This window comes from Trachypithecus francoisi, unplaced genomic scaffold, assembly GCF_009764315.1.
Source record: "Trachypithecus francoisi isolate TF-2019V2 unplaced genomic scaffold, Tfra_2.0 Lachesis_group0, whole genome shotgun sequence".
NCBI lineage: Eukaryota > Metazoa > Chordata > Mammalia > Primates > Cercopithecidae > Trachypithecus > Trachypithecus francoisi.
This window is the reverse complement of record NW_022681453.1, coordinates 192,787,190-192,793,189: the sequence shown is the minus strand read 5'-3', so window position 1 is coordinate 192,793,189 and position 6,000 is coordinate 192,787,190.

Genomic DNA, 6,000 nt, shown 5'->3' with positions numbered 1-6,000 from the left:
TAAAAAATTTGGCTACTAGACAATTTAAAAGTGCATACATGGCTCCATGGCTCACATCTTATTTCTTTCTTTCTTTCTTTTTTTTTTGAGACAGAGTCTTGCTCTGTTGCCCAGGCTGGAAAGCACAGGTACAATCTCAGCTCACTGCAACCTCCGCCGCCCGGGTACATCTTATTTCTTTCAGGCAACGCTGCTCCAGGGGCTTCCCATTGCACTTAGACTCAAGTCCAAGTTCCCTGTGATACCTTCAAGGCCCTATGTGAACTGACTTTCGCCAGCCTTCAACGCCCTATGTGAACTGACCTTTGCCAGCCTTTCTGGCTTCAACTTGGAACACATTCTCTCTGGTTGCTGTGTTTCAGGCACATGGTCTTTCAGTCCCTCTGGCACTCTGAGCTCCTGCCTGCCTCAGGGACTTTGCCTGTGCTGTGCCCTCTGCCTGTAATATTCTCACCCTAGATCTTTACCTGTCTGGCTTTTTCCACCGTTCGCATATCATCCAGCTCAGACGTCATCTGTTCAAGTGGACTACCTTGACCAACTTTCTTCCTTTTCTTTTCTTTCTTTCTCTTTCTTTTCTTTTCTTCTTTCTTTCTTTCTTTTCCTTCCTTCCTTCCTTCCTTCTCTCTCTCTTTCTTTCTTTCTTTTCCTTCCTTCCTTTCTCTCTCTCTCTTTCTTTCTTTCCTCCCTCCCTCTCTCCCTTTCTTGCTTTCTTGCTTTTTCCTTTCTTTCCTTTCTTTCTCTCTTTCCCCTTCCTTCCTTCCTTCCTTCCTTCCTTCCTTCCTTCCTTCCTCTTTCTTTCTTTCTTCCCTCCCTCCCTCTCTCTCTTTCTTGCTTTTTCCTTTCTTTCCTTTCTTTCTCTCTTTCTCCTTCCTTCCTTCCTCCTTCCTTCCTTCCTTCCTCTCCTTCCCTCCCCTCTCCCCTCCCCTCTCCCCTCCCCTCTCCCCTCCTCTCTCCCCTCCCCTTCCCCTCCTCTCTCCCCTCCCCTCTCCTTCCATCCCCTCCCCTCTCCTTCCCTCACCTTTTCTTTTCTTTTGTCTGTATTACCCAGGCTGGAGTGCAGCTCACTGCAGCCTCAAACTCCTGAGCCCAGGAGGATCGCTGCTACTTTTATATCTAAAATGTTTATATTTTAAAAATGAGTCTTTGACAACAGCTTGGAGAACATGTTTCCAAGGTGTGGTGGCTCACGCCTGCAATCCCAGCACTTTGGGAGGCTGAGGCAGGTGAATCACTTGAGGTCAGGAGTTTAAGACCAGCCTGGTCAACATGGTGAAACCCCTGTCTCTACTAAAAATACAAAAATTAGCCAGGCCTGGTGGTGGGCGCCTGTAATCCCACTTACTTGGGAGGCTGAGGCAGGAGAATCACTGGAACCTAGGCGATCCTCCTGCCTCAGCCTCCCTAGTAGCTGGGATAACAGGCATGAACCACCATGATTAGCGTTGACTGTTGTTTCTAACACAGCTCTATCTTCTCATCCCAACTCTCCACTGCCCCCCACCCCCAATTCTATTCCATTGCTTTATTTTATTTTCCTCAGAACACTTTATCAGTATAAAAATTATCTTGTTAACTTTTTGGTTTAATGGTTTATTGTCTTTCTCCTCCTGATGATGATTTAAGCTCCAAGAAAGGGAGGACCTGGTCTATCTTACTCTCTTTTGTATCACCAGCCTAGCACAGTGCCTGGCACGTAATAGGTATACAACAAGTATTTGATGAATGAATGGAATGAGAAATACAGAAATATTGAGAAGTGAAAGGTTAGAGAAATGTCATAATTATGAATTGCTGTGTGACAAAGCATTCCAAAACTTAGTGGCTTGAGAACCAAAACCAGCTAGCTCCATGCTCTGCCTGGACCTGGGAAACCTAAACCATATCCTATTGCCTGTAGTAACATGACTTTGTGCTGTTTCTCTGTCTTCATTAGTATAACTGAATTTTCCAGATGTCTCCTGCCCAGGTAAGTGGTTTGATTGTTCATTAAAGAAACTTTCCATCAACTATTCCATGGAAAACATCCACAGACAATTTGTGCCCTCAGATTCTGTGACTCTTTCGTCTCAAAATCCTTACTTTGCTGTTTCCACCAATTTTGGAGTGTTGCATAGTGATTCTTGCCAAGTCCTGATCAAGTCCCCGTAATGAAAGACTGCCTTAAACCAAGTTCCCAATTATTAGTGCATTCTGACCTTCCTTTCCCCATTGGGAACACTGCCAAAGCTTTGCCAGGTGGCGTTCTCCCTTACCGCAATAAGCAATGAGCTCCGCTTTGTCTCACCAATAGGTTGTGTTGGTGATAGTTGGGAGCCAACTTTTGGTAGGCTTAAAACAACAACATTGTATTATCTCTCATCATGCTGAGGGTTGAGTGGGCTCAGCTGGGCGACTCTTCTGCTCCACATGGCATTGGTTGTGCTGCACTCATCCTGGGACTCTACCAGCTGCAACACCGAAGATGGCTTCCTCATGTCTGGTGCCTTGGCAGTGATGGCTGGCAGGCTGGGCTCAGCCATGATACTGGGATGGCCAGGCCTCTCTTCATGTGGCTGCTCCATGTAGTCTATCCATAAGTGTAGCTGACTTCTTAGATGGTGGCTCAGGGCTTTCCAATGTGCAAAAGCAAAATCTCCCAGGCCTTCCTAAAGCTTGTACCTGGAACTGGCCCAGTATGACTTCTGCACCTTCTATTCATTAAAGCAGTCACAGGGCCAGACCAGAATCGCGGGGAGGAGAAAAACTCCACCTCTTGACTGGGAGTGTGACAACAAATTTGCCTCCCACCTTAATCCACCAGAGAGCTGAATTCAGAGACTGAAATACTTGTTAGTCATCAAGTTCAGGGAAGAGAGTGGAACCAGCGCTCAGGCAGGGTGGAGAAGGAGGAGAGCCTTTTCCTCAGTCTTGGAGTGGAAGCCCTGGGCTGTCTCAAAACCTGCAGCCTGAGCAAAAAAGCCAAATAATAAGTTATGAGCAGCCATAATATGCCAGGCAGACCCTGGGATGATCTTAGTAGAGAGATGTAGAGTAAAGCAGCACGAATTGTCTCTGTGTGACAGTCTAGCCATGAGAGATCCAACGATACTCAGGACTTAGGAAGAGGGTGATTACTTGCTAAGCTGAACCGTAATGACTGTCGGTATAACCGGCATTCAGAAGAGGAAAACATGTTCTCCAAGCTGTTGTCAAAGACTCATTCTAAAAAATGTAAACATTTTGGATATAAAAGTAGCATAAGTACTTTACGGAGTTGTTTGGAAAATGAAGAAAAGGGAAAAAAATCACCCATATCCTCTTTCCCTGACACAGCCGGGTATTTATTCCCTCTAGGTCTTATCTGTGAGTGGGTCCTGTGAGGGGACTTGGGAAACCGCTAAGAAACCATGGCTTTGTGGAGCTATCTGTGCTGAGGGTAGAAGAGACGACTTCCCAGTCCCCTGCAAAAGGATCCAGCCAGAAAGAAACAGGCTGGTTCAGGGCATTTCTTGGGTGTCCTATTGCTCCTCAGCCAGGACGCCTCGCACTCAGAGGTATATAAGTTCAGTGTGAATGGACTCCCAGTACTTCCTGGGAGGGAGGTCTGGGTGGAGCCCTGGTGAGGCAAGTAGGTACACTGGGGTCTGAGGAGGTGCCAGGATGTGGGAAAAGGAGGCAGAGACATGAGAAAGAAGAAAAGGAGAGGCAGGGTGCCGTGGCTCACTCCTGCAATCCCAGCGCTTTGGGAGGCCGAGGTGGGCAGATCATGAGGTCAGGAGTTCGACCCCGGCCTGACCAACATGGTGAAACCCCGTCTCTAGTAAAAGTACAAAAATTAGCTGGGTGTGGTGGCACACACCTGTAATCCCAGCTACTCAGGAGGCTGAGGCAGGAGAATTGCTTGAACCCCGGAGGCAGATGTTGCAGTAAGTCGAGCCTGGAGGCGGAGGTTGCAGTGAACTGAGATCACGTCACTGCACTCCATTCTGGTGACAGAGTGAGACTCCATCTTAAAAAAAGAGAGAAAAGATTGCATTAGGGTGAGAGTGGTGGCAGCGTGCTCCGTATAGTTGTCTCTCTGCCTACTTGGTTAATAGAACTTTATTGAGCCCCTACTGTGTGGCAGTTGCTGTGTCAGGTCCCAAGGTTGCAGTGTGACCCTGAAGGGCAGCTCACAGGCCCATGTGATGAGAGGTCTGATGGGGCAATGTTGATGGCAGCACAGCACATAGTGAGGGCACAGCAGAAGGAAATTCAGGGAGAAGAGGCTCACACAAGGCTTCAGAGGGGGCCATCTAATTTGAGACCTGAAAGCTAATTATTAACCAAATGGACTGGTGGTGAGGATGGCCTGGGGACATAGGGAGATTTTCCAGGTGGAAGTAACAGAAAATACAAAGCTGAGAAATTTCAGGAAAAAAAAAAAAAAAGGAAAGAAAGAAAGAAACAGAAAAAAAATCCCAGACAAGAAGTCTGGAGTCCAGGGTTCTAGTTCTGGCTTGCCCCTTGCTAGTTCTGGGTGGGGTCTGGGGATGACTCTGCTTTCAGCACTGTTTTCCTCCTATGTGGCTTAGATAATGTGTTCCCTGCTAGACTGTGATCTCTTTGAAGGCCTTTCAAATTTTGTTTCTATCTGTATCCCCTGTGGTTCCCTGCCACCACTGCGTGTAAGGCAAGAACTCAGAGGATGCCTATGGAATGAACATGTGGATGCAAAGCCAACCAGGGTCATAACCGTTTCTTCATGTGGCAAACAAAGATTAAGTTCACTGCCTCTGAATTCACTTCCACTTCAAATATTTAAAGTGCTTTGCGGACTGTAGAGAAGTTTTTTTTTTTTTTGGACAGAGTCTTGCTCTGTCTTCCAGGCTGGAGTGCAGTGGCGTCATCTCCACTCACTGCAAGCTCCGCCTCCCGGGTTCACGCCATTTTCCTGCCTCAGTCTCTGGAATAGCTGGGACTACAGGCTCCCGCCACCACGCCCGGCTAATTTTTGTATTTTTTTAGTAGAGATGGGATTTCACCATATTAGCCAGGATGGTCTCTATCTCCTGACTTTCTGATCCTCCTGCCTCACCCTCCCAAAGTGCTGGGATAACAGGCGTGAGCCACCACGCCCGGCCTGCAGACTGTAGAGAGGTTTTTAGTAGTTGTGTGATCATCAAAACAGCAGCAAATGACCCTGCTCCAAGTTGTGGCCCCGAGCACCAGCCATTTATGAACATTGCCCAGGCTGGCCAGAGGTGACATTTTCCATCATCATTGACTAGTTCTTCAAAATCAGGTTGGGCATTTTGTTAGACTTGCTTTGTTTTACTGGCTTTCCTGGCTTCAGGAGTTACCTACTCAGTAAGCCTCTCCTTCTCTGTCCATTCTAAATTAGACCCCACCCTACTTCTGACCCCTTCCATCATGACATCCTATTTCATTTCTTCACAGTATTATTTCCCATGAGTTTACATTCCCTCTTTTTTTTTTTTTTTTTTTTTTTTGAGACCAGGTCTCACTCTGTTGCCTAGGTTGTCATGCAGTGGTGCAATCCTAGCTCACCGCAGCCTTATTCCTGGGCTCAAGTGATCCCCCCACCTCAGCCTTCTGAGTGGCTGGGACTACAGGTGTGTGCTACTGTGCCCAGCTAATTTTTTTTTTTTTTTTTTTTGAAGAGATAATGTCTCAGTCTGTTGCCCAGGCTGATCTTGAACTCCCAGCCTTAAGCAATCCTTCTGCCTCAGCCTCCCAAAGTGCTGGGATTACAGGCGTGAACCACTGCACCTGGCCCATTCTCTCCTTTATTTGTTTTCTTCCTCATGGTGGAATAAAAGCCTCTCGAGAGCCAGCGCTTTGCCTGTCTTGTTTACTGTGGAAACTCGGGCACCTGCACTGGTGCAGAGCAGAAGTTGCACTGATCCCTGGTGCATGAATGACTAGTCAGCCCCACTGGGGAGTGTTTTGTGGGCCAGTGATCCACGCTGCTGCAGGGCCCACTTCTTGTCAGGCACTGCATCCTGGCTGCAGGTG